The 25,208-nt window shown below is 44.9% G+C and overlaps 1 long non-coding RNA gene across 2 annotated transcripts in view; it reads left to right on the top strand.

Moving 5' to 3' along the window:
• Positions 1 to 2,785: 2,785 nt before the first annotated feature.
• Positions 2,786 to 25,208, top strand: part of LOC310888743 — a 28,580-nt gene continuing 6,157 nt past the window's right edge. Inside the window, exons 1-4 of one of the 2 annotated variants that reach the window (XR_014576125.1) lie at positions 2,786 to 5,612; positions 5,712 to 5,831; positions 8,230 to 8,359; positions 20,645 to 23,437. This is a non-coding gene — a long non-coding RNA (uncharacterized lncRNA). Of the gene's footprint in view, positions 5,613 to 5,711; positions 5,832 to 8,229; positions 9,100 to 20,644; positions 23,438 to 25,208 lie in introns of those variants that run through there. The other variant, XR_014576126.1, reaches the window with a different exon arrangement.

The following is a 25,208-nucleotide window of genomic DNA, read 5'->3' as shown; positions in this document are numbered from 1 at the left end:
TTAATTGTTCGTTGCGCACGATTTGGCTTGTAGAAACAAAAAAAGGGGGAATTATGGGTGACCCGTTCGTTGACAAACTGGAGCTGATTGACACGGTGGTGCACTAAGGGTTAAGAAGAAGGTTACTCAGAGGCATGGAGTGGTAACTAGGCTAGAATAAGAGAAAGTGGGAACCAATAAGAAGTTGTTAGGCTCGGACGGGCCTATAGAGGGCTACGCGTGATCAAAAGGAATGCACCAATCAGAAGTCTGTAACTATGTTTGCCAGCCACGTGCAGCGCGTGTAGCGGGTTCAGAAAACTATATAAGATCTGGCATTGGAACAATAAAGGGTCTCCATTTCTCGACTATCTTGGAGTCCGTGTCGTCATTCCCTTCACTGTCCTGACAATAAAAGATCATCAACATATTGTAACAGTAACACCTTCTTTGGAGGTTGGAATTGCTCCAAAATTTGTTCTAGAACTTGCCCAAAGAAATCAGTGGCCCTGTAAACCCCTGAGGTAAAATTGTCCATCTGTATTGCTGCTTCTGCTCCATTTCAGGGTCTTTCCACTCAAAGGCAAATATATCTTTGTTCCCAGGGTCTGAGAGCACCCCATTAATAACATCATTATTCCAGTCTAACAATTTACTATTTGAATGCCCAATTTCATTATCAAATCCTTTCCCACCAAGTTAGTCCCTGCCTTGGGTGCATACAATAATTGCCCAGTGATTGTTTTATCACCTAGTCTCAGCTTGGTGTCCCCAAAAAGTGGCACTGTTATCCCAGTACCTTCTACCCCCATCACATTTAGGATTTCATTATTTAATTATTTAATTAAATAATTAAATTAAATTAAATTAAATTAATTAATTGAATTGTTTAATAAATAAGCCCTGATAGTTTACAGGCCATTAATGACCTTGCTGCCTCAGCATATTGCGTTCACATGGCAAGGTTCTGGTAGCAGGGTGGGGGGGGAGCTGCAGTGCTAGCTCCTGTGAGAAGAATCCAGCAGCTGCCCCCTGTTAGATAAGGGCCAGTTTCAGCCAGCTCCACCACTGCCCAGAGCCGAGCCATTGATTCGTGGAAGAATTCTACAACTCAAAGCAAATGAGTTATGAAGTAGGTACGTGGTTTATTTTGGTGCCGGGCGCATGCGGGATAGCTCCCAAAGGCATGCGCACCCTAACACGGCAAATTGCTTTGGTTATATGCAGTAAAAAGTTACATATGTATGAAGTTTTCCAATACGCCTATACATATTCATAACCTATCCCCGCTTTGTATTAAAATTAGCTCCAAGAAGTCATTTCCATAAACTCTTCCTGTCTGCACTTGCGCAGTGCCTTCTGGTGGTGGTCGTCAGGGGGTCGTGGGGATGAAGGTTGATAACTCTTCTTCATCACCACTAGTTCACCCCCTGCCTTTGTACAGACTCAGCTACTCCTTGGCTCTTGTCCAAACCACAAGGTCGGTCTCAGCTGGTTTTTGAGACAGGTTCCCCATTTTGTCAGGAAACATCCTCTGTGAGGGGCCTCGAGACTCCTCGTTTTGGTTAATTTGCACAGTATTAAGCAAAGACACTCAGCAATATCTATTTTAATGCGATTAAGCAAGCCCCCATTCTTCCATTCCTGGCTTTAATAATTACGATTGTTTTATTTAGAAATCATTAATGTGATTAAGCAAGCCCCCATTTTTCTATCCCTGGCTTCACCATGAGCAATGCAGTTTGTGCCTCTGTGAGAGCACATCCAAGAAAAGGAAAAAAGAAAAAAAAACCTGCTGCACAACAGCAGCTGGGAGAGTGAGGAGTGAGAAACCTCTCTGCAGACACCAAGGTCAGTGCAGAAGGAGGGTGAGGAGGTGCTCCAGGTGCCGGAACTGAAGCTCCCCTGTGGCCCACAGAGAGGCCCCTGGTGGAGAAGGCTGACCCCCCCCACAGCCCATGGTGTACCATGGCGGAGCAGATCTCCATGCTGCAGCCCATGGAGAGGAGCCCATTCAGGAGCAGGTGATCGGGGCAGGAGGGGGGGGTGTCCCCAGGGGGTCCCAAGCCGGACCAACCTGCTCCTGACGAATAGACCCTGTAGCACAGACCCACGCCTGGAGCAGCTCCCAAAGAAACCGTTTTTTGCTGCCCGTGGAGAAACCCACACAGGACCAGCCCAGGAAGGTCGGCACCCCACGAGACGGACCCCACACCAGAGCAGGGGAGAGAGCGACCGTGAAGGAGTGGTGGAAATGAAACACCACGGACTGACTGCAGCCCCCACTCCCAGCCCCCCCGCGCCACTCAGGGCAGGGAAGAGGTGGAAGAGAGTGGATGGGGAAAGGTGCTCCCAGCTTGTTTCTTTGTTTCTCACCGCTCCAGCCTGTCAGCAATAGGTAATAAATTTTATTAATCTTCCTATGCTAAGTCTGTTTTGCTCGCAACGATAATTGTAGAGTAATCCCCATTGAGGTACACTTGAGGAACCCTTGAGGTATACTTTTTCATTTATCAGGGAACTAGCTTTCTGAGAAGCCCCAACTCCCCTATTCTGAATTTATAACAGCAATCTCTCCTCCTTCTTCCACTCTGGATATTCCTATTTGAAGTGGCCGGCCTGGCCACACTTAAAACATCTTCTCAAAGCCTGTCCCTGCTAGGATTTAGGCTGCAACACAGGTAGCTTTCCTTGTCTGCCCTTCCTTTCTCTCTCTTCCTCTCCTTTCCATCCTGGGCCCGACTCCTCCTGCGAGTCCCTCTATCTCCAACCCTCTGCCTCACTACCCAGTACGCTGTGAATACCATTTGTTTTGCTCTCTACTTTTCCTTCTCATCTCCCCTTCTGGCATACACCTTCATACTACCTGCACTGTTCACTCCATCCTCCCACCTTCTGGAGCTTTTTCTGTATATCTGGCCAGGCTTTAATCACAAAATGAACTTTAAAGAGCCCTTGGGCTACCGGGTCCTCAGGATTCATCCCCGAGTACTTTCTAATTCTGGTCCCGAGTCTCTCATATGATTTCTATGTTATCATTTGGATAAGCAGATATTTCTACTCTATCGGAATTACTCTCAGTCTGGGGGGGGAGGCTGTTAGTTCTTTCCCATTCTTGCATAGCTGCCTGCCAAATCATTCCCCTCCTAAACATTCTTCTCCAGCGAATAACATACTCAAGATTGACATTTCCCCCCCAGGAATACAAATTAGGCCTTAGAAACTGATCTAACTGTTCTGCGAGTCCTATAGGGTCCTCAGTTAAAGACTTAATTTCCTTCTTAAAACTCCTAAACTCTCTGCTGGTAAGGGGGAGAGTCCACATAATGTATTTGTCCTTGTCCCACTGGAACCTCCCTAAGAGGATACACAGTTAGTGTCAGTACTGTTAGCATCAGGGAAGGCGAAATTCTCAATATCTCTTCTACATTGTTCTAATTCTTGCCAGAGCCTAGAGTGCGCTCTTCCTCCAGGGACAGCGTCAATTGCAGTCCCTGTCTCCCCTCCTGGAGCAGCCGCCTCTGCCTCTGGTGCAATATTAGGATTATAGGGAGCATAACTTGATTCCTCCCCCGAAAAAGGAGTCTTATTGTTTACTTATAAATTTAAAGCCTGAATTTCAATCAGACCCGTATTTTGGTCAAAATACTGAAGTTCCTTTTATTGGCTTTTTAGGCCACACAATTACACAACATCTAACCATTGTTTTCTTATCTTTTCCCCTGGTTTTTGGTTGTGTTTCCAATTCCTTATCATTCTTTGCAAAGTACTATATTTAGGCACAGTTTTGGGGTCTCCATCCCCATTCTACTTATACTTGGAGCCCTTATTCCCCATCTCTTCCTGACGTGCTGCTGTGGAGTTTACCACCCATAGGGTTCCACACGCCTTCACCTAGGATTAGGACAGTAGTGGGGTGTACTGCCGAGCACCTCACCTCACCGTGCCTGGGGTACCGTACACCTAAGTGCCCAAACCCCCAAGACTCTCTTTCGCTCATCTATCTTTCGCTTCGTCCGTCTCCAGCCGTGCCCCTTGCAGGACTACAGAAACTCGTGGATCGGGACTCCACACTCGCTCCACACTAAAAGTGCGTCTCATTCACACTCCACACAAGAGTCTCCCTGAGCCCACCCTGAGGCAATATACAGTAAAGTTTGCCTTACCTCAGTCCGTGCACGGACTTCCCGGTCCAGGTTATCAGCAATTATGCCTGTGTCTGGGCTGTGTCTGTGCTGGCCTCCCTTCTCTCCAGTGCTTGGCAGAGCCTGTCTTCAGATTAACAGTCTCGGTCCTTTGCCAGCCATACCGAGATGACCCGCCACCCCCGATGGGACTGCTGAAATCAGCGGGGTGCACCTTCCTGTCTGTGGTGGCAAGAACTCTTTGGTAGGCAACAAGATCCTGGACGAGCCCCCAAATTGTGAGAAAAAAAAATCTCAATAATTTTCTTCAGACAGGATCTTCTGTGAAGCTATTTTATTCACGATTGCAATGGCGGGCATCCTGCCAATTAGGAGCACATTATAGTAAACATATAACCTTTTATTCCCTATTAACCGACGCCTGATCACCTCCCCTGTTTCCTCATTGGCTGAGTACTACAGGTTCACAAGCTACTCGATGCTCCTCTATACCATATATGTACTTTTTTTTTTTTTGATCAACCCTTTAATTTCTCCTTTTTCCTTTTTTTTCCTCCTTTTGTATGTTTAGAGAACTTGTGATCTTTGTTTTTTTACTGTTCTCACACTGCTCATCCTGTTTTTCTCAAGCTTCTACCTTATTTTGGAACAGTGAGGCCTTCTACTGTCCACTTATCTACTTAGCATTTCTCTTTGTTATGACTACACAACTACCTTTGAATACAGAAGGTTAGTTTTCTACTGCAAAAACACACTCTACTTCAAAAACATGTTCGACTGCAAAAACACAACTTAGTTTCTCACAACAGCATAACAGCGTACATTAAATTTGTAGTTCTTCGGTAGTATTTTCCAAAGAGAAATCTACAGAAACGTGGAGTGATATAAGCCTAGTTGAGAGCGGGCATAAATTCCAGCACGCTTCTGCTAGGAGGCTGCTAAACAGTGAACTGGTATGTTTTCCAAAAACTTATTCAGAAGCAGATCAGCTAGAGAATGATATGCAAGCCTTTCCTTGTAGAGCAATAGAGACAAGCGATCTTGATTCAGATTCTCTGCCTTTCACCTGTATTTCTCTTGGGAAAAAAAAAAAAAGCCAGAAACTGTTACGATTCAGGAAGTTATATGTTTTATTGTAACTCTTACTGGAAACATAACAAGCGCTTGTTGTTGTTGATTCCATTCAACATCCAAAGCTTAAGGATATTTAGAAAAATGTCAAAGAGAACTGATAGATCTCTGATGATTATAGAATTTAGTCCTTTTTTAAGTCTAAAGCTGCTGTATTCTACAGGATGATGATGCAAGGCATCTAGAACAAATGAAGAACTGTTTGAATAAATAACGTGTAAACTTGTAGATTATACATTAGGAAATGTTCAAGTTGAGATTTGCCCTGCAGGACTGTTGAAAATTAAATTTCAGTGTTGTGCCTTTTCTCTCTCAGGAACAACAGTGGAAAAGTGAGACGAGGAGATGTGTTGGCAGGTAGTAATTTGTTTCTTATGGTGATAATATTGAATTTTTTTTAAAAAAACTTTTTTTTGGCTGGATTTAAAATACTCATGTGTCATTTTCATTCTGCAGAATCCTCTGTGTTCTTGACTGATGATCTGGGGTAGCAGACTTTATCAGGAAATGGATAATGAACAAATCTGCTCGTTCTTATACTTTTTCAAGGATGATTGCTTTCTTGATTTTCAAAAGGTAACTATAGGACACTGCCAGCCTTGTCTTGGAGGAAAGCAGTTGAGTAAATCGAAACAAAAAAAATCATTGTTTAGATGTTGTTACTTCTAACAATGCCAACTTGAAAACTCAAATATGTATTCAATGTGAAAGAACCTAAAACATAGAGAAATTAAAGATTATCTTTAAATATTCAGGTGAGGGAAAAAAGTGTATGCATAAATGGAAAAAGTTATGTACTTAAGAAAAAAAAAAACTCCAAATATTTCTAACCACTTAGTAACAGAATGATTGTAACATACAGGGAATCTTTTTTTTTTGGTGTTTCATTGCTAATTACTCATTACTAATTGTTTACTAGTCTAATCTTTTCATAATATAGTCAAATACTTGTATTCCAAATATATTGTACATGTATGACTATGTTGGCCTTAAATTTTTGTATTTTTTATTTTTTTTTTTTGTTTTTAATTCCTGCTTTCAGAATGCATTTAAAAAACAAGCCTAATCAAATGTAAATGAAAAAGTTTTGGTGGAAGCTCTTAAGTAGTTTTCAGAGGAAAATATACACCTTATTGTTTGTATAGAGTATCAGAAATTGTTTACTTGCTTTTTGTTTTTTCCTTGATTTTTTTTTCAAAGAATGTAAACCCGTTAGTTTTAAGAGGAGTTTTTTGATCGGATTGTTAGTATTTTCTTTAGTGGCCTTTTCTTCTTTCAAATAATAGTTGTTAGACCATTGGAAACTGCTGTAAGAGGCTATCATTACTGCCTTTTTCCCCCCCTTCCAAATTTGAGGCATCCTTTGAGACTCCAAGTGACCTAAAGAAAAATAGAGATAATTTGCCGAGTAAGGTAAAAATGGGAGATAGAAGAAGGGCTTTGTAAAGAATGAGCCTTTTTAGGCTTTATTTCATACAGGTAATAAATGGATGAATTCCTGTGTCCCTTCCCTTCCTCTCTTCCCTTTTCCCTCTCCAAAGAAAACCTGAGCAAACCATGACCCTTTGTCATGGGGGGGATTGTGCATGATTTAGAACTGTAACATCAAAAGCTTTTGTCTGTGTGCAACCTGTGTTGCTGGACCTTTGATTAATGTTTCAAAAAATATATATATTTGTTAGTAGGGAACTGACCAAACTTCATCTCATGTAATCACTTTAACAGGAAATTCAGCTGACTGTAAACCTCTAGTGCGTTTTTTTGAAATATTATTATTATTTTGTTATGAGCTATGGAAATAGCTTAATTTCCTTTGAAGTTTTGTCTTTATTGTGGAAAAAGGCTGGGAGTCCTTAAAGCTAGACTAGTAGCCCATGGATTTAGAACAATGTCATTCAAACCACTTAAATGGAATCAAATTAAGTGTAATCTTTGTCTCATCTGATCAAGTCACACCTACCCCTTTTTTGCATTTGTATTAAGGATTAGTTATCTCTGCTAATAAAAAGTTCATGCTTTCTCTTGTGCCTTCAAGGTGCTGTTAATTTTCTTAAATGTTGAGATTTTGTGATTTCCGAGAATACATGCTCTGTTAAGGGTAGCACGTCAAACAGAAAATGGCATATGTGGTTGTGTGTATGAAATTCCAATCGTTAATTCATACTTAATCCACTTTGCTGGCTCTCAGAACCAAGATCTCTACGACCAGTCCTAATGCTTTTGATCTGTGTGTATGTTGCCTCCATGTGCCAAGCAGTCATGCATGTCTCAGTCTTTCAAATAATCAGAGTTCTTATTACGGGCCAAATTCAGGGAATAAGTTGCAACCTCAGTTGATTTTGGAAGTGATCTAGAACAAAGGTATGATCATGCCTCCTACTAAAGTGTACAACAGAATTCCTGTGCAAGCTGCTGAAGACAGTTGCTGCAGCAGCCACTCTCATGAGTTACATGTATTCCTCTAGCAGAAAGCAGTTCCTGCTCTTTCCATCCTCCCTTATCCATGCTATTTTAGAAATTAACTTTTTCTTGCTCATATTTTTTCAGTTGTCAAGTAAACTTCTACATCCACAGTGTATCTGACTATGTTTGGTTCATTAGGAAGCTACCTTCCTAAGGAAGCAACAGCTAGTTGTAATAATGTCATCTTAAAGTACCAGTTAGGAATATTAAAAGATAATGCTGTATTGGTCCAGTCTAAAAACATTACTGTGACTCCGTAACAAAAAAAAAAAAAAAAAAAAAAAAAAAAAAGAGGAGAGAGAATTTTTCAGGTCATATAATAAAATATAATTTTTTGGCATGTGCTCCAGCCCCATGACCACCTTGGCAACCATCTGCTGGACCTGCTCTACCATGTCAATGACTTTCTCGTACTAGAGAGCCCAAAATGGGACACAGTACCCTGCATGCATTCTCACAGGTGCTGAATACAGAAGGATCATTTTTCTCTTTGTCTACCTTGCCTTCCCAGGTGCCCTTACACAAAAGATATGAGGCTCTGGAATTGGACGGACAAGGACATGATGAGGTGGATGACGATCCATCTATGCTAGAGGAGTACTAGCATGGAGCACCTCTCCTACGAAGAAAGACTGAGAGAGGTGAGGATGTTCAGCCTGGAGAAGAGAAGGCTCCAGGGAGACCCCATTGTGGCCTTTCAGTACTTAAAGGGGGCTTATAAAAGAGATGGAGGGCAACTTTTTACACAGGCAGATAGTGATAGGACAAGGGGGAAGAATTTGAAACTAAAAGAGGGAGGTTTAACTAAGAGTTAACCAGAACTAAAACTTTACAACATTGGAATATACTTAAAGCATTTTTTTTTGTTAAAGAACCAGAATATTCATAATCAGACACCCTATGACTGTATCATAACACCTCCAGTACAAAACATGGTGAGGACTGAAATTCTTCCAGACGGTGTCTCCCCAAAAATACTAACCACAGGGGAAATGGAACTGTTTACACCAACAGACTGTGTGGTGGGACTGCAACCTATTAATCTATATTTGAAAATTCATATAAGAACCCCTGAGAATGCAGTCTTCTACTATAAGCACATAGCCTGGATACATTTCTGCAAGATCAATATGTAAATACTTGTATGTAGTTGGATTTTACTGTAAATAACTCATTGTTATTCTTTCTGAGTAGCAAATATAGAGCACCTGGCATGTGCCCTCACACAGGGTTTAAATTGGACATCAAAGGTAATTGTTGCCTTAAATTTGGAAGTAACTGCTGTATGCCAAGGAACTTTACAACATCGATTGGTGATGGACTACCTCCTTCTTCAACATCATAGACACTGTTCTGAGTTTGAAGGCATGCAATGCCTCAACATAACTTATGAATCATCTAGCTTAGAGGACAACATTCAACATCTTCAGGGCTTAATGCTTTGAATGAAACAATCTACTGGTGGTGCCCAGCTAGCTGAGTGGTTTAATTCCCTGACAGGCAGGGGAATGAGATATGTTTATTCCTTTCCCTATATGTTTTATTATGTGCCTTGTAAATTATCCTGTCTCACATTGCCTGCCCCAGCACCAGTGGTCGCTTGAGTGAAGGGGGTGAGATGTTGGGAGGAATGAGTTAAAAGCAGAAGACTGGTGAGGAGGATGGGATCAGAACGGAAGACTGGCAAGGAGGATTGTAAATACTCTCAAGTGAACTTGCAGCTGGGAATGCATGAAGTCTGGGGAGCAGTAATGTAGAAAAGCACATAAATTGTATCTACTGCTGTTTGTGCTCTGTGGGTTTGGCAAGCAGCGCATCTGTGTATAGAAAACATAGGTGTTTGGTAGACTTGGAGGCACCCTATCGAACGTGCTTGAGCTCCCAGCCTTGGTACAGAGAAGGTCAAAGAAGCACAGTGAGGATGACAGCACGGTGGTAAAAACTGTGCCTGTGCGAACTCTTGATAAACAGGTGTAAATAGCAGGCTAGTGATCTAGCATGGACTGAGCTTAGCAGTGCTTATGTCCTGACTTGTGTGCCTCTGCCCACATGTTGCTTTGGGGATCTCCGAGTTGATGAGGTAATGAAAATAAATCTACTCATTGCATTTTGGCCGTGGGTCTGCGGTTGTTCCTGCTGCCTGCCTGTGCTGACTCATACAATGCCTGACAGGAGTCACCTCCAGAGGGTGAGGGCTTGTGCCCCTGTGATGGTTTTACTCAGGTGGGCGGCCGAGCTCCACCACAACTTCTCTCTCACTCCGCCTCCTCAAAGAGGAACAGGGAGAAAATATGATGAAAAGGGCTCAAGGGCTGAGATAAGGACGAGGAGATCACACAGTAATTATCGTGATGGGCAAAACAGACTCAGCATAGGGAGATAGTAAGATTTATTGCTTATTAAAAACAAGCTAGAGAAGCTAGAAACAAAGGAAAGAAACCAAAAGCACCTTCCCCCCCATCCACCCTCTTCCACCTCCTCCCCCGAGCGGCGCAGGGGAACGGGGCAATGGGGGTTATGGTCAGTCTATAGCGCTTCTTCTCCGCCACTCCTTCTCGGTCACTCTCGTCCCCTGTGCTGTGGGGTCCCTCCCACGGGATGCAGTCCTTACCGAACTGATCCAGCGTGGGCTTCCCACAGGCAGCAGCTCTTCAAGAACTGCTCCAGATATGGGTCCGTACCACGGGGTCCATCCCTCAGGAGCAAACTGCTCCAACCTGGGTCCCCCACGGGCAGCAGCTCCTGCCAGGTCACCTGCTCCTGCGTGGTCTCCTCTCCACGGGCTACAGGTCCGGCCCGGAATCTGCTCCGGCAGGGGTCTTCTACAGGCCACAGCCTCCGTCGGTGCACGTCCACCTGCTCCACGGTGGTCTCCTCCACGGGCTGCAGCGTGGAACCCTGCTCCACCGTGGTACTCCATGGGCTGCAGGGGGACAGCCTGCTTCACCATGGTCCTCACCACAGGCCACAGGGGACTTCCGCACTAGCACTTGGGGCATCTTTCTCCCTCCTTCTTCACTGACCTTGGCTCCTGCAAGGCTGTTTCTCGCTCCTCTCACTCTCCCAGCTGCTGTGTGGCGCAGCGTTTTTTTCCCCTGTCGCAAATATGCTCTCACAGAGGCGCAAACATAGCTTATTGGCTCAGCTCTGGTCAGCAGTGGGGCCCTTACCTAACATGGGGCAGCTTCTAGATTCTTCTCACAAAAGCTAACCCTACGGCCCCCTGCTACCAAAACCTTGCCACGTAAACCCACTACAGTCACTTTTCCAATTCTTTTGTCAATGCCCCCTTCCCTAGTGTACTGGTTTCAGTTAGGATAGAGTTAATTTTCCTCCTAGTAGCTGGTAGTGTGCTATGTTTTGGATTAGGATGAGAAGAGTGCTGATAACATGCTGATGTTTTAATTGTTGCAGAGCAGTGCTTACACTAAGCCAAGGACTTTTCAGCTTCTCGCTCTGTCCTGCCAGCGAGCAGGCTAGGGGTGCAGCAGGAGCTGGGAGGGGACAGACCCAGGACAGCTGACCCAAACTGGCCAAAGGGGTATTCCATACCATCTGACGTCATGCTACACAATATATAGGGGTGGCTAGCCGGGATGGGGGATCGGCTGCTCGGGGATAGGCTGGGCATCGGTCAGTGGGTGGTGAGCAATTGCATTGTGCATCACTTGTTTTCTTACACATTATTATTATTAATACTATTCTCATTATCACTATTATTATTATTATTGTTATTATTATATTCCTGTCTTAATAAACTGTCTTTATCTCAACTCACCGGCTTCACTTTCCCGTTTCTCTCCCCCATCCCAGAGAGGGAGGGGGGATGGTGAGCGAACGGCTGTGTGGTGTTTAGCTGCCGACCGGGTTAAACCACAACAGTCCTTTTGGTGCCCAACGTGGGGCCTCGAAGGGTTGAGATATCGACAAATCTGACCAGAGTGCGTTAAACCAAAATTGGTATCAGTATTAGACCTGCTTAATAGTTGCTAGTCACAATGTTGATTGCCTTAATCTCAAGTCTGCTGTGCCTGTTTTCCAAATTGAGTTATATAGCACGTTACTTTCTGTATGTGCTCCCTGTCGTGCTGTTTATCCTCTCCGGGCCTTGGTTTAAGATCTTTATGGTACTGTGCAGTGTAACAATGGCTTATGAAATGATGAGATTTCTGGTCATGACTCTAACCTGGTATTTGTACTCAGCACTGTCGTCGACTCTATACTTTGGAAACCATATCTCAGAAACTATTAACAATTGCACCTATTGCCTTTTTTCGTCAGGGAGCCAATCTGTGGAGGGGACAGGAGAAGATATTTTTTCCTACCTGTTCACTCTCCCTTTCTCCTTCACCACCCTCTTATCCCCCGAGCTAGTTACGGTGGTTCTCCGAGATGTTGAATATCCTTGGGATACTCAGACCAGCCTGCTCTTGCTGTTATGTCTCCTGAATGCGCTTCAGGTTTTGTTTAAGGTTAAACAACTATTTAGGAATCTCATCCGGAGATCTGTCTTGAGGCGGGATAGTTGCGAGTGGCAGGGAGTGTGGGAGGATATGCGCAGGTTTCTAGAGCAGTGGTCACCTCCAGTGTTTTGGACATTCACCCCTGAACAACTGCAAAATCCTAAAAAGCTGGCAGAATGCTTGAAAAAAAGGTGTCATGACTCTGGCAGTTCCAAAGAGACACAAATCACTGTAGCATGCTGGGGTCTGGCTTGTGCCTATCGAGCGGCAATCGATGCTACTATCAACCTAGTGACAGACCCTGCAGCCGCTCCAGCTCCCGCAGCCGCTCCAGTTCCAGCTCCTGCAGCTGTTCCACTTCCAGCTCCTGCAGCCGCTCCAGCTCCTGCAGCCGTTCCAGTTCCAGCTCCTGCAGCCGTTCCAGTTCCAGCTCCTGCAGCCGCTCCCACTCCTGTGGCTGGGTCAGAGAAACGAGCTGTAGCAGTGCAAGTTGCCCCTGTAGACAAGGTGACTAAATGGTATAGAGATTCAGGTCGTTTAGAACGCAGACAGTCTTCTGCTATGTCTAGGTATAAAGAAGACGAGGCTGGGCCATCAAATGTGCAGGAGGATGAAGATGAGGATGAGGATGTCGAAAAATCAACAGTAATTACCTGAAACCTATACCAGCGTGAGCTACGAGATGTGCGAAAAGATTTTGGTTGCTGCATAAGTGAGCAGCTTGTCACCTGGCTGCTCCGGTGCTGGGACACCGGAGCCAATTGTGTGGAATTAGAGGGCAGGGAAGCCAGGCGCCTGGGATCCCTTGCTAGAGATGCAGGCATTGACAAAGCAATTGGAGATGGAGCACGATCTCGCAGCCTCTGGAGGCGTCTCCTGTCAGCTGTGAAGGAAAGGTATCCCTACAAGGAAGAACTTGTATGTCTACCAGGCAAGTGGACCACCATGGAGAAGGGAATCCAGTACCTGAGGGAATTAGCCATACGGGAGGTGATTTATGAGGACCTAGATGACGCACAAATATCCACAGATCCAGATGCAGTCCAGTGTACACGACCCATGTGGCGGAAGTTTGTACGGAGTGCACCATCATCATATGCCAGCTCATTGGCAATAATGGCCTGGAAAGAGGATGAGGAACCCACAGTGGATGAAGTGGCTAAACAGCTCCGGCAGTACGAAGAAAGTCTCTCCACTTCCCTACAGGCCTGCGTCTCAGCTGTGGAGAAACTCTCTGAAGAAGTCCACCAACTTAAAGAGAGTTTATTTTCCTCCCCACCTGTACAAACCAGTGTCTCAGCTATTAGGGGTAAGCGTTCATCCGTGCAAGGAAGATAATATGGTGGGTACACACCCCGCGCCACCCTGTGGTTTTACCTGCGTGACCATGGAGAGGACATGAGAAAATGGGATGGAAAATCTACCGCGACCCTAGAGGCACGGGTACATGAGTTGCAAATAAAACAATCGGGAAAAAGGGGTTCTCTGAAAAGTTTGCTGCTCCAACTTCCAGCAGGCAGTCCTTTAAACACAGAAACGAAGATTCTGACCAGGACTAGAGGGGCCCTGCCTCCAGCCAGGGGGAGGAAAGGGACAATCGAGTTTATTGGACTGTGTGGATTCGATGGCCTGGCACGTCAGACGCACAGAAGTATAAGGCTTCAGTAGACACAGGTGCACAATGTAATCTAATGCCATCAAGCTATAAAGGGCCAGAGCCCATCCGTATTTATGGGGTGATGGGGGGATCCCAGCAGTTAACTGTATTGGAGGCTGAAGTGAGTCTAACCGGTAATGAGTGGCAAAAGCACCGTATTGTGACTGGCCCGGATGCTCCGTGCATCCTTGGCATACACTGTTTGAGAAGAGGATATTTCAAGGACCCAAAAGGTTTCCAGTGGGCTTCTGGCATAGCTGCCTTAGAGACAGAGGACATGAAACAGTTGTCTACCTTGCCGGGTCTCTCAGAGGACCCTTCTGGGGATGGAAGAAGGATGGAAGGCTGCTGTATGGAGTCCTACACGACGAATTGCAGAAGCTGCTGAGGGAGAAGGTGAATCGAGTCAGTTTGCAGAAGTGAAAGCCATCCAGCTGGCTTTAGATATTGCTGAACGAGAAAAGTGGCCAGTTCTCTATCTCTATACTGATTCATGGATGGTACCAAATGCCCTGTGGGGGTGGTTACAGCAATGGCAGCAGAGCAACTGGGAGCGCAGGGGCAAACCCATCTGGGCTGTTGCATTGTGGCAAGATATTGCTGCCCGGGTAGAGAACCTGGTTGTAAAGGTATGCCATGTAGATGTTCATGTGCCCAAGAATCGGGCTACTGAAGAACATCAGAACAACCAGCAGGTGGATCAGGCTGCTAAGATTGAAGTGGCTCAGGTGGACCTGGACTGGCAACATAAAGGCGAATTATTTATAGCTCGATGGGCCCATGACACCTCAGGCCATCAAGGTAGAGATGCAACATACAGATGGGCTCGTGATCGAAGGGTGGACCTGACCATGGACACTATAGCACAGGTTATTCCTGACTGTGAAACATGTGCTGCAATCAAGCAAGCCAAATGGTCAAAGCCTCTTTGGTATGGAGTGTGATAAATTAGCGGGTGTTTGTTCATTGTCTTTAAAAGGAATTCAGAGAATCTGCTGAGAAGATAAGGTTTTGCAATTTACGACCTTGTTAAGGGGAAGACTAAGCAAGTAGATAGTGGGGAGGGGGGGTGTTGGATAAACGTCCTTGGTAAAACGAAGACTCTGTGAAATACTGTTTGCTGCTTTTGCTTTTGCTACCCTTGAACACGAGCACAACGCATGATCATTGAAAGAAACAGAACGAACTGCACAGCTTCAGAAGATTCAACAAGTCCTGACAAGCCGAAACTTGGATGCTGACAAGCCGAACTTGGATGCTATAAAACAGCGACACTGAAAAGGGAAAGTTGCGTGCTGTGGTGGAGCGGAGACTCCCCAGCCGCCCAGCGCTGTTTTGCTTGTACCTGCTTACTTAATTAATAAACTATCTTCGATAGACCAGAAAATTGCGTGGTCTCGCTTATAACAAATTTGGTGCCGTGACTCGGATGAAGGCAAATTGACTGAGGACCCTTTTGGGGGAGGCGCCCCGCCGATTTCGGCGGCCCCTGGAACGGAAAGCCTCACTCGAGCCCTTCACCGACGAACCCTAAAATTAGGCACAAGCAAATAAAACCGGTAACCCCAAGCAATCTTTGTGCACGAAGACCGAATGAAGACTCAGGATTGAGTAAGTATAGGCCGGTGATCCATTTGGTTGGGGTTGGAAATCCTGGAACACGACATACGAGACGTCCAATTGCGGACGAAGTGAGTGTGGACCCCTCGGTAGTGCGGTTCCCACATCCCGCGAGGGACTGGGCCACGAAAAGGGGGAAGCGTTGTGTGTGAGTGTGTGAAGGTGTTCCGGAAGATGGGGCAGAAGAAAAGTAAGCCTTCTGGCCCCATGGGAAGGGAATCCAGTGGTATAGGGATACCCTCCATTCCCTCTGATAGCCCGTTAGGGTTAATGATTAAACATTGGAATGATTCCCCTTCTAGGTGGGGAAAGAACAAAGTTAAAATGATTTATTATAGTATTGAAGTGTGGGGCAATAAGCCCATAAAAGGGGACAGTGTTTTCTGGCCCCCGTTTGGTTCTTTTGAGGATTGGGTATGTCAAGCCTTAAATATTTATGTAAACTCCAAAGAGCCCTCTAACTTGGAGGAAAGCGAGTATGCGCACCTCTGGATAAATTCAGATTTGAGGACGCATTTATACCCTCTAAAAGAAAAAGGAGGGCGGAATAAGAAGAATAAGAAGAGGAGAGACTTAGAAATCCCACCACCACCCCCACCCTATGTACCACCGCCTGCACCAACGGCCCCTGTCCCTAACAGACTTTGCGAGCCAATAATATCAGACGAATCAGAGGAATCAGAGTCAGATCATGAGATACAAGGGCCAATAACTAGAAGTAGGGCAAGAAATCAAAAGATTGATCTAGGAGGAGGATTGTATCCATTGCGAGAAATAGCAATGGGAGGACTCCAGCCAGGGATGGGATATGTAGCAGTCCCCCTTAACTCAGGGGATGTTTGAGATTTTAAAAAAGAAATGGGAAGCCTGTTGGAGGACCCACTGGGGGTAGCAGAACGAGTAGATCAATTCCTGGGTCCCAATATATATACCTGGGAGGAATTACAGTCCATCCTGGGAATTCTCTTTACATTAGAGGAAAGAGGAATGATTAGGCGTGCCGGTATGCGAATTTGGGATCAGCAGCACCAGCAGGGGCCGGCTGCAGATGTAAAGTGGCCAATGCAGCAGCCCAATTGGAACAACCAAGACCCTATACACCGAGGGCATATGCAAGACTTAAGAACAATCATAATTCAGGGAATACGAGAATCTGTCCCTAGGGGACAGAACATAAATAAAGCTTTCAATGAACAACAAAAAAAGGATGAAACCCCGACAGAATGGTTAGAAAGACTGCGAAAGAACTTGCAGTTATATAGTGGTCTGGATCCTGGAACCCCGGTCGGGGAGGCATTACTCAAAGCTCAGTTTGTAGCAAAATCATGGATAGATATTAGGAAAAAAAATAGAGAAGATAGAAGGTTGGCAGGACAGAGGGTTAGATGAACTCCTGAGGGAAGCACAGAAGGTGTATGTTCGTAGAGAAAATGAAAAGGAACGGAAGCAAGTGCGTATGATGGTGGCAGCGGTACGGGAGGGACAGAGAGGAGTTGGGTTGAATCGGAGGTTTGGCCTCATGCATGGGAAATTCAGAAAGGAGAAAAAGAGTGGCCAGGGGCAAAGAAATGTGACCTGTTTCTATTGCAACAAAAAGGGTCACATGAAAAGAGAGTGCAGACAGAAGAAGGAAGATGAGAAGATGTTCAAAACTGAATAGGGGTGTCAGGGGCTCTATCTGCTGGGGATCTGAAATAAAAATGAGCCCTTGATAAAACTAAAAGTGGGTCCCCAGCGCGAGGAGGTGGAATTCCTCGTAGATACAGGGGCTGAAAGATCAACAGTTCAAACCTTACCCACTGGATGTAGGGCCTCTACAGAAAAAGTGCAGGTGATCGGAGCAAAGGGGGAGCCCTTTGGGGTCCCTGTTATAAAGGAAGTAACCATTGAATCTGATTCTAAAGAGGGTAAGGGATCTTTGCTCCTAGTACCGGAGGCCGAATATAATCTGTTAGGTAGGGATTTAATAATAGAGTTAGGAATAGGATTAGAAGTGATAGGTAAAAGGTTAGAAATTAAGTTGTGCCCGCTTCGAGTAGAAGACGAAGCGAATATTAATCCTGAAGTCTGGTATACCTCAAAAAGCGTAGGGAAATTGAATATAAGACCTTTCAAAGTAACTGTAAAAAAACCAGAAATACCGATTAGGATAAAACAATACCCTCTTTCAGAAGAAGGAAGGAGAGGGCTGAAACCCGAGATCCAAAGATTATTGCAGCAAGGGCTGTTGGAGCCTTGTATGTCTCCTTTTAACACTCCTATCTTACCAGTAAAAAAGAAAGATGGTAAATACAGACTAGTACATGATTTAAGGGAAATTAATAAAAGAACTGTTGCCAGGTTCCCTGTGGTGGCAAACCCACACACCCTGTTGAGCCACCTACATCCGGACGATCGATGGTATAGTGTGATCGATCTGAAAGATGCATTTTGGGCATGCCCTCTGGACGAGAAATCTAGGGACTATTTTGCTTTCGAATGGGAGGACCCAGACACACATAGAAAACAACAGCTGAGGTGGACAGTTTTGCCTCAGGGTTTTACAGAATCCCCAAACTTGTTAGGGCAAGCCTTGGAGCAAATTTTACAAGAATATAATAGGATACCGGGTACAACAATGATTCAATATGTGGATGATCTGCTAATAGCAGGGAAAGATGAGGATGCCGTGAGGCAAGCTAGCATTAGCCTGCTGAATTTTTTGGGGTCACGGGGATTAAAAGTGTCTAAGTCAAAACTGCAGTTTGTAGAAGAAAAAGTGAAATATTTGGGTCATTTGTTAAATAAAGGGACAAAAGGATTGGATCCTGAAAGGGTTAAAGGAATTCTAGGGATAAAAGCCCCAGCTACTAAAAGGCAGGTACGGCAGTTGTTAGGATTGACCGGATACTGTAGACAATGGATAGAAGATTACAGTGGAAAGGTTAAATTTTTATATAACAAGCTGAATAAGGATGGATTACTCAAATGGACAAAAGAAGATGAGGAGCAATTAGAAAAATTAAAGGAAGAGCTTGTGCATCCGCCAGTTTTAAGCTTCCCAGAGCTAAAGAAACCATTCTTCTTGTTCGTAAATAGTACAGAGGGAACTGCTTACGGCGTGCTTGCCCAAGAGTGGGCAGGCAGTAAAAAACCTGTGGCCTATTTATCTAAATTATTGGACCCCGTTAGTAGGGGTTGGCCTAGCTGCTTGCAGGTAGTGGTGGCAGCCGCCCTATTAGTGGAGGAAGCTCAAAAGATTACATTCGGGGGAGAAATCAGAGTTATATCCCCCCACAATATACGTGGGGTGTTGCAACAGAAAGCTGAAAAATGGATTACAGATGCAAGGCTGCTAAAATATGAGGGAATTTTAATATCTTCACCCAGATTAACATTAGAAACAACCTCAGTACAGAACCCCGCCCAATTCCTTTATGGTGAACCGAGCGAGCAGCCTGAACATAATTGCCTTAGAAATATAGAAGAGCAGGTAAAATTGAGACCTGGTTTGGAAGATGTGGAGTTACCCTTAGGGGAACAGATATATGTAGACGGATCCTCGAGGGTAGTTGAAGGGAAAAGAAAATCGGGATATGCATTGGTTAATGGAAAAACATTCGAGGTAATAGAATCAGGCCCTCTGAGCCCGAGCTGGTCAGCACAGGCCTGCGAGCTATATGCAATGCTAAGAGCTCTGAAATTGCTGAAAGATAAAAGTGGAACAATATACACGGATTCTAAATATGCATATGGAATAATCCATACCTTTGGAAAAATATGGGAAGAAAGGGGACTTATTAATTCTCAAGGGAAAGGGCTGGTTCACGAGGAGTTAATTACCCAAGTGCTACAAGCTGTAAGGGAACCAAAAAACATCGCTGTGGTACATGTCAAGGGACATCAGAAGGGAACAAGCCCTCAAATTAGGGGAAACAATTTGGCAGACCAGGAGGCCAAATGGGCAGCACTCCTGTGTGTATATGAGGTGACAAAAAGGGCTGATTGCCCGAGCTGTGGAAAGGGGGAGGATTTGAAGAAATTTCCATGCTATGATTGCTGGAGTGAATGGGGAGTGGATGGGATTGAATGCAATTGCTCTGAGGAAGAGAGCCCGCCTTATAAAAACTGCTACAAGTGCGGGCCGGCTAACTCCCTGTGGTCAAATGAACCCGTTCCCCTCCCCCTGCTCTGTTTCACTACCACAGAAAAGGACAAGATGACTCAGATGGGGATTCGAGAAAACGATAAAGGGAAATGGGTACTGCCCGATGGACGGGAAGTGTTACCAAAATCAGTAGCTATGAGGGTGCTACGGAGATTTCATGAACAGACGCACTGGGGTACTCAGGCGTTGGTGGATCAATTTGCCACATATTATATGTGTATAGGGATTTATAATATAGCAAAGAGAATCATAAATGATTGCATAACTTGTCGGAGGGTAAATGCTCAACACATGAGAAAAAGGGTCCCGGGAGGAGGACGAGAATTGGCACATCGGCCTTTTGCAAAGATTCAATTGGACTTTACTGAACTTCCAAAAACGGGGCGATATAGATACTTATTAGTTATTGTAGACCACCTCACAAACTTTGTTGAAGCATTCCCTACGGCAAGGGCCACAGCTCAAACCGTGGTAAAGATATTATTAGAAAACATCATACCTAGATACGGGGTAATAGAAACAATTGATTCTCATCGGGGACCACATTTTGTGTCAAAAGTATCCCGTGATACCATGAAAGCTTTAGGAATTAAATGGGAATATCACACTCCCTGGCATCCTCAGAGTTCAGGAAAGGTAGAACGAATGAATGGAGAAATTAAAAAACAACTTACTAAGCTCATGTTAGAAACAAAGACTTCTTGGATAAAATGCTTGCCGTTAGCCTTGTTAAACATACGTACTAAACCCAGGGCTGACCTGGGAATCTCACCCTTTGAAATGCTATATGGCATGCCTTATGATTTAGAGGTACCTCTTGATCACCCTCGTTTACAAGATGATAAAATCAGGCCCTATCTAATACAGCTAATGAACCGGAGAAGGGAATTACAGAGGAAGGGTTTAATCGCACAGCGCCCCCCGTTGGACATGGCAGTACATAACATACAGCCAGGTGATAAAGTTTTGGTCAAAACATGGAAGGAAGTTTCACTGACACCACAATGGGAAGGTCCCTATGTTGTTTTGCTTACTACAGAAACTGCCGTTCGAACTGCGGAAAAGGGATGGACACACGCCAGTCGTATTAAAGGACTGATCCATGACGAAAAGTGGGAGATTGCTCCAGGAACTGAGGACCTGAAGCTCACCCTGCGACGGACCCGATAAGTATCGTGGGTTAAGGCAAAGGCCCTCCCCTGAAGAACACTACTGCTGCCGAGAAGAACTAAAACCTCGTAGTTGGTTGCAACCCAACTGACAAGCAAGGCAGAGGAGTGAATTAGTGGGGAAAGATGGGTCTCGGTCATTCCTATTGGTATTTGGGGGTCCTCGCAGTAATCACCTCCTGCGTAGCGACTCAACACCACCCACACCAGCCTTTCCAGTGGAGTCTGATAAGAAGGGAAGACACCACTATGGTACAACAAATCATTGCGGCTGGTGCCCCCAGTTTTAAGACAGACCTTTGCAAAATAACAACCGTAAAACCGTGCAATAATCGATCAGATTTCTATCTTTGTCCAGCCTCCCATCCAGGAAAAGGTTACTGTAATGTCCCAACTCAGTATTTTTGCGCTTCCTGGGGATGTGAGACTATTGCCTCAGCATGGAATCCAGGTGGGGGGAAAGACAAATATTTAGCTGTCCAATTTGGACCTAAGGGCTGTGTAAACCACAGGGTAACAAGGTGGATACGTGGGGTTCCCCTCGTTAGGGGAAACTGCACATTTTTATGGATAAATGTAACTAACCCTACGGATCAGGGATGGATTTTTGGAAAAACTTGGGGAATACGATATTATGAGCACGGAAGCGACAGAGGAGGATTTATTCTAATTAAGAAAAATAGGCCACCAGAGGCACCGCGACCCGTGGGGTCCAACCGAAGTTTGGGACCACTTTATACGGTGCCCCGCTTCACACAGTCTAACAAAAGCATAAGTACGACCGAAACAGCACCCCCTTTGGCCCAATTCCCCAGTGTTACCGAGGGAGATAAGATTGCCCCTATAAACGGTATGTGGAAAGTCATAAATGCTAGCTTCCAAGTGTTCAATCAAACCAACCCGGATATAACAAGAGGGTGTTGGCTGTGTGTTGGTATTAGGCCTCCGTACTACGAAGCAGTAGGGGATATGGGGACCCCTGAATACTCGAACGAAACTAGTCCCTACAAATGTAGCTGGCGACAGGAGATTGGGATAACACTAATTCAGGTCACGGGAAAAGGTAGATGTGTGGGGACAGTCCCAAATGGGAAGAGAAATGTATGTAATATTACTGAAAATGGGCATCAGTCACATAATTGGTTAATTCCTGCAAAGAACACTAGATGGGTATGTTCGTCTTTGGGGATAACACCATGTCTACCTTTAAAATTGTTCAACTCTTCACATGATTTTTGTGTACAGGTAGTAATTATACCTAGGATTCTTTACCATTCTGAGGAGTATATGTACATTCAACGTGCTATGGCAAAAAACCGCTTCAGGAAGAGAGAGCCTATTACGGCTGTTACTTTAGCCACTCTGATGATTCTGGGGGCTGCAGGAGCCGGAACTGGAATTACCTCTCTGGTAAAACAAAGCCAAGAATTTACCTTTCTACGCATTGCTGTAGATGAGGATTTGGCCCATATCGAGCAATCTATACCAGCTTTAGAGAAATCTGTGCGATCCTTATCTGAAGTAGTACTACAAAATCGTAGGGGATTAGATCTGATTTTTCTACAACAAGGAGGACTGTGTGCAGCCCTAAGAGAGGAGTGTTGTGTATATGCTGATCATACTGGAGTAGTAAGGGACACAATGACTAAATTGAGAGAAGGGCTAGAAAAACGAAAAAGGGAAAATGAAGCCCACCAGAATTGGTATGAATCCTGGTTTAATTACTCACCTTGGCTCACTACACTGCTATCAGCTATAGCAGGACCTTTGTTGCTGCTCATATTTACACTAACTTTTGGACCATGTATATTCAATCAAATAATCGTGATTGTAAAAAACCGATTAGAGGCAGCTCACCTTATGCTTGTGCGTGGGAAATATGAATCTCTTGAACAGGAGGAGGATGACGCAGAAACTTTAATATTGAGCAAACAAGTGCTTCAAAAATTCATCAATGAACAAAATATGTTAGAAAAAGAAAAAGGAGGGATTGTGATAAATTAGCGGGTGTTTGTTCATTGTCTTTAAAAGGAATTCAGAGAATCTGCTGAGAAGATAAGGTTTTGCAATTTACGACCTTGTTAAGGGGAAGACTAAGCAAGTAGATAGTGGGGAGGGGGGGTGTTGGATAAACGTCCTTGGTAAAACAAAGACTCTGTGAAATACTGTTTGCTGCTTTTGCTTTTGCTACCCTTGAACACGAGCACAACGCATGATCATTGAAAGAAACAGAACGAACTGCACAGCTTCAGAAGATTCAACAAGTCCTGACAAGCCGAAACTTGGATGCTGACAAGCCGAACTTGGATGCTATAAAACAGCGACACTGAAAAGGGAAAGTTGCGTGCTGTGGTGGAGCGGAGACTCCCCAGCCGCCCAGCGCTGTTTTGCTTGTACCTGCTTACTTAATTAATAAACTATCTTCGATAGACCAGAAAATTGCGTGGTCTCGCTTATAACAAATTTGGTGCCGTGACTCGGATGAAGGCAAATTGACTGAGGACCCTTTTGGGGGAGGCGCCCCGCCGATTTCGGCGGCCCCTGGAACGGAAAGCCTCACTCGAGCCCTTCACCGACGAACCCTAAAATTAGGCACAAGCAAATAAAACCGGTAACCCCAAGCAATCTTTGTGCACGAAGACCGAATGAAGACTCAGGATTGAGTAAGTATAGGCCGGTGATCCATTTGGTTGGGGTTGGAAATCCTGGAACACGACATACGAGACGTCCAATTGCGGACGAAGTGAGTGTGGACCCCTCGGTAGTGCGGTTCCCACATCCCGCGAGGGACTGGGCCACGAAAAGGGGGAAGCGTTGTGTGTGAGTGTGTGAAGGTGTTCCGGAAGATGGGGCAGAAGAAAAGTAAGCCTTCTGGCCCCATGGGAAGGGAATCCAGTGGTATAGGGATACCCTCCATTCCCTCTGATAGCCCGTTAGGGTTAATGATTAAACATTGGAATGATTCCCCTTCTAGGTGGGGAAAGAACAAAGTTAAAATGATTTATTATAGTATTGAAGTGTGGGGCAATAAGCCCATAAAAGGGGACAGTGTTTTCTGGCCCCCGTTTGGTTCTTTTGAGGATTGGGTATGTCAAGCCTTAAATATTTATGTAAACTCCAAAGAGCCCTCTAACTTGGAGGAAAGCGAGTATGCGCACCTCTGGATAAATTCAGATTTGAGGACGCATTTATACCCTCTAAAAGAAAAAGGAGGGCGGAATAAGAAGAATAAGAAGAGGAGAGACTTAGAAATCCCACCACCACCCCCACCCTATGTACCACCGCCTGCACCAACGGCCCCTGTCCCTAACAGACTTTGCGAGCCAATAATATCAGACGAATCAGAGGAATCAGAGTCAGATCATGAGATACAAGGGCCAATAACTAGAAGTAGGGCAAGAAATCAAAAGATTGATCTAGGAGGAGGATTGTATCCATTGCGAGAAATAGCAATGGGAGGACTCCAGCCAGGGATGGGATATGTAGCAGTCCCCCTTAACTCAGGGGATGTTTGAGATTTTAAAAAAGAAATGGGAAGCCTGTTGGAGGACCCACTGGGGGTAGCAGAACGAGTAGATCAATTCCTGGGTCCCAATATATATACCTGGGAGGAATTACAGTCCATCCTGGGAATTCTCTTTACATTAGAGGAAAGAGGAATGATTAGGCGTGCCGGTATGCGAATTTGGGATCAGCAGCACCAGCAGGGGCCGGCTGCAGATGTAAAGTGGCCAATGCAGCAGCCCAATTGGAACAACCAAGACCCTATACACCGAGGGCATATGCAAGACTTAAGAACAATCATAATTCAGGGAATACGAGAATCTGTCCCTAGGGGACAGAACATAAATAAAGCTTTCAATGAACAACAAAAAAAGGATGAAACCCCGACAGAATGGTTAGAAAGACTGCGAAAGAACTTGCAGTTATATAGTGGTCTGGATCCTGGAACCCCGGTCGGGGAGGCATTACTCAAAGCTCAGTTTGTAGCAAAATCATGGATAGATATTAGGAAAAAAAATAGAGAAGATAGAAGGTTGGCAGGACAGAGGGTTAGATGAACTCCTGAGGGAAGCACAGAAGGTGTATGTTCGTAGAGAAAATGAAAAGGAACGGAAGCAAGTGCGTATGATGGTGGCAGCGGTACGGGAGGGACAGAGAGGAGTTGGGTTGAATCGGAGGTTTGGCCTCATGCATGGGAAATTCAGAAAGGAGAAAAAGAGTGGCCAGGGACAAAGAAATGTGACCTGTTTCTATTGCAACAAAAAGGGTCACATGAAAAGAGAGTGCAGACAGAAGAAGGAAGATGAGAAGATGTTCAAAACTGAATAGGGGTGTCAGGGGCTCTATCTGCTGGGGATCTGAAATAAAAATGAGCCCTTGATAAAACTAAAAGTGGGTCCCCAGCGCGAGGAGGTGGAATTCCTCGTAGAT

This window comes from Anser anser (assembly GCF_964211835.1).
Source record: "Anser anser genome assembly, chromosome: W".
Classification (NCBI taxonomy): domain Eukaryota; kingdom Metazoa; phylum Chordata; class Aves; order Anseriformes; family Anatidae; genus Anser; species Anser anser.
Note: the sequence above shows the minus strand (reverse complement) of the source record. Positions and strands in the feature narration are given on the sequence as shown.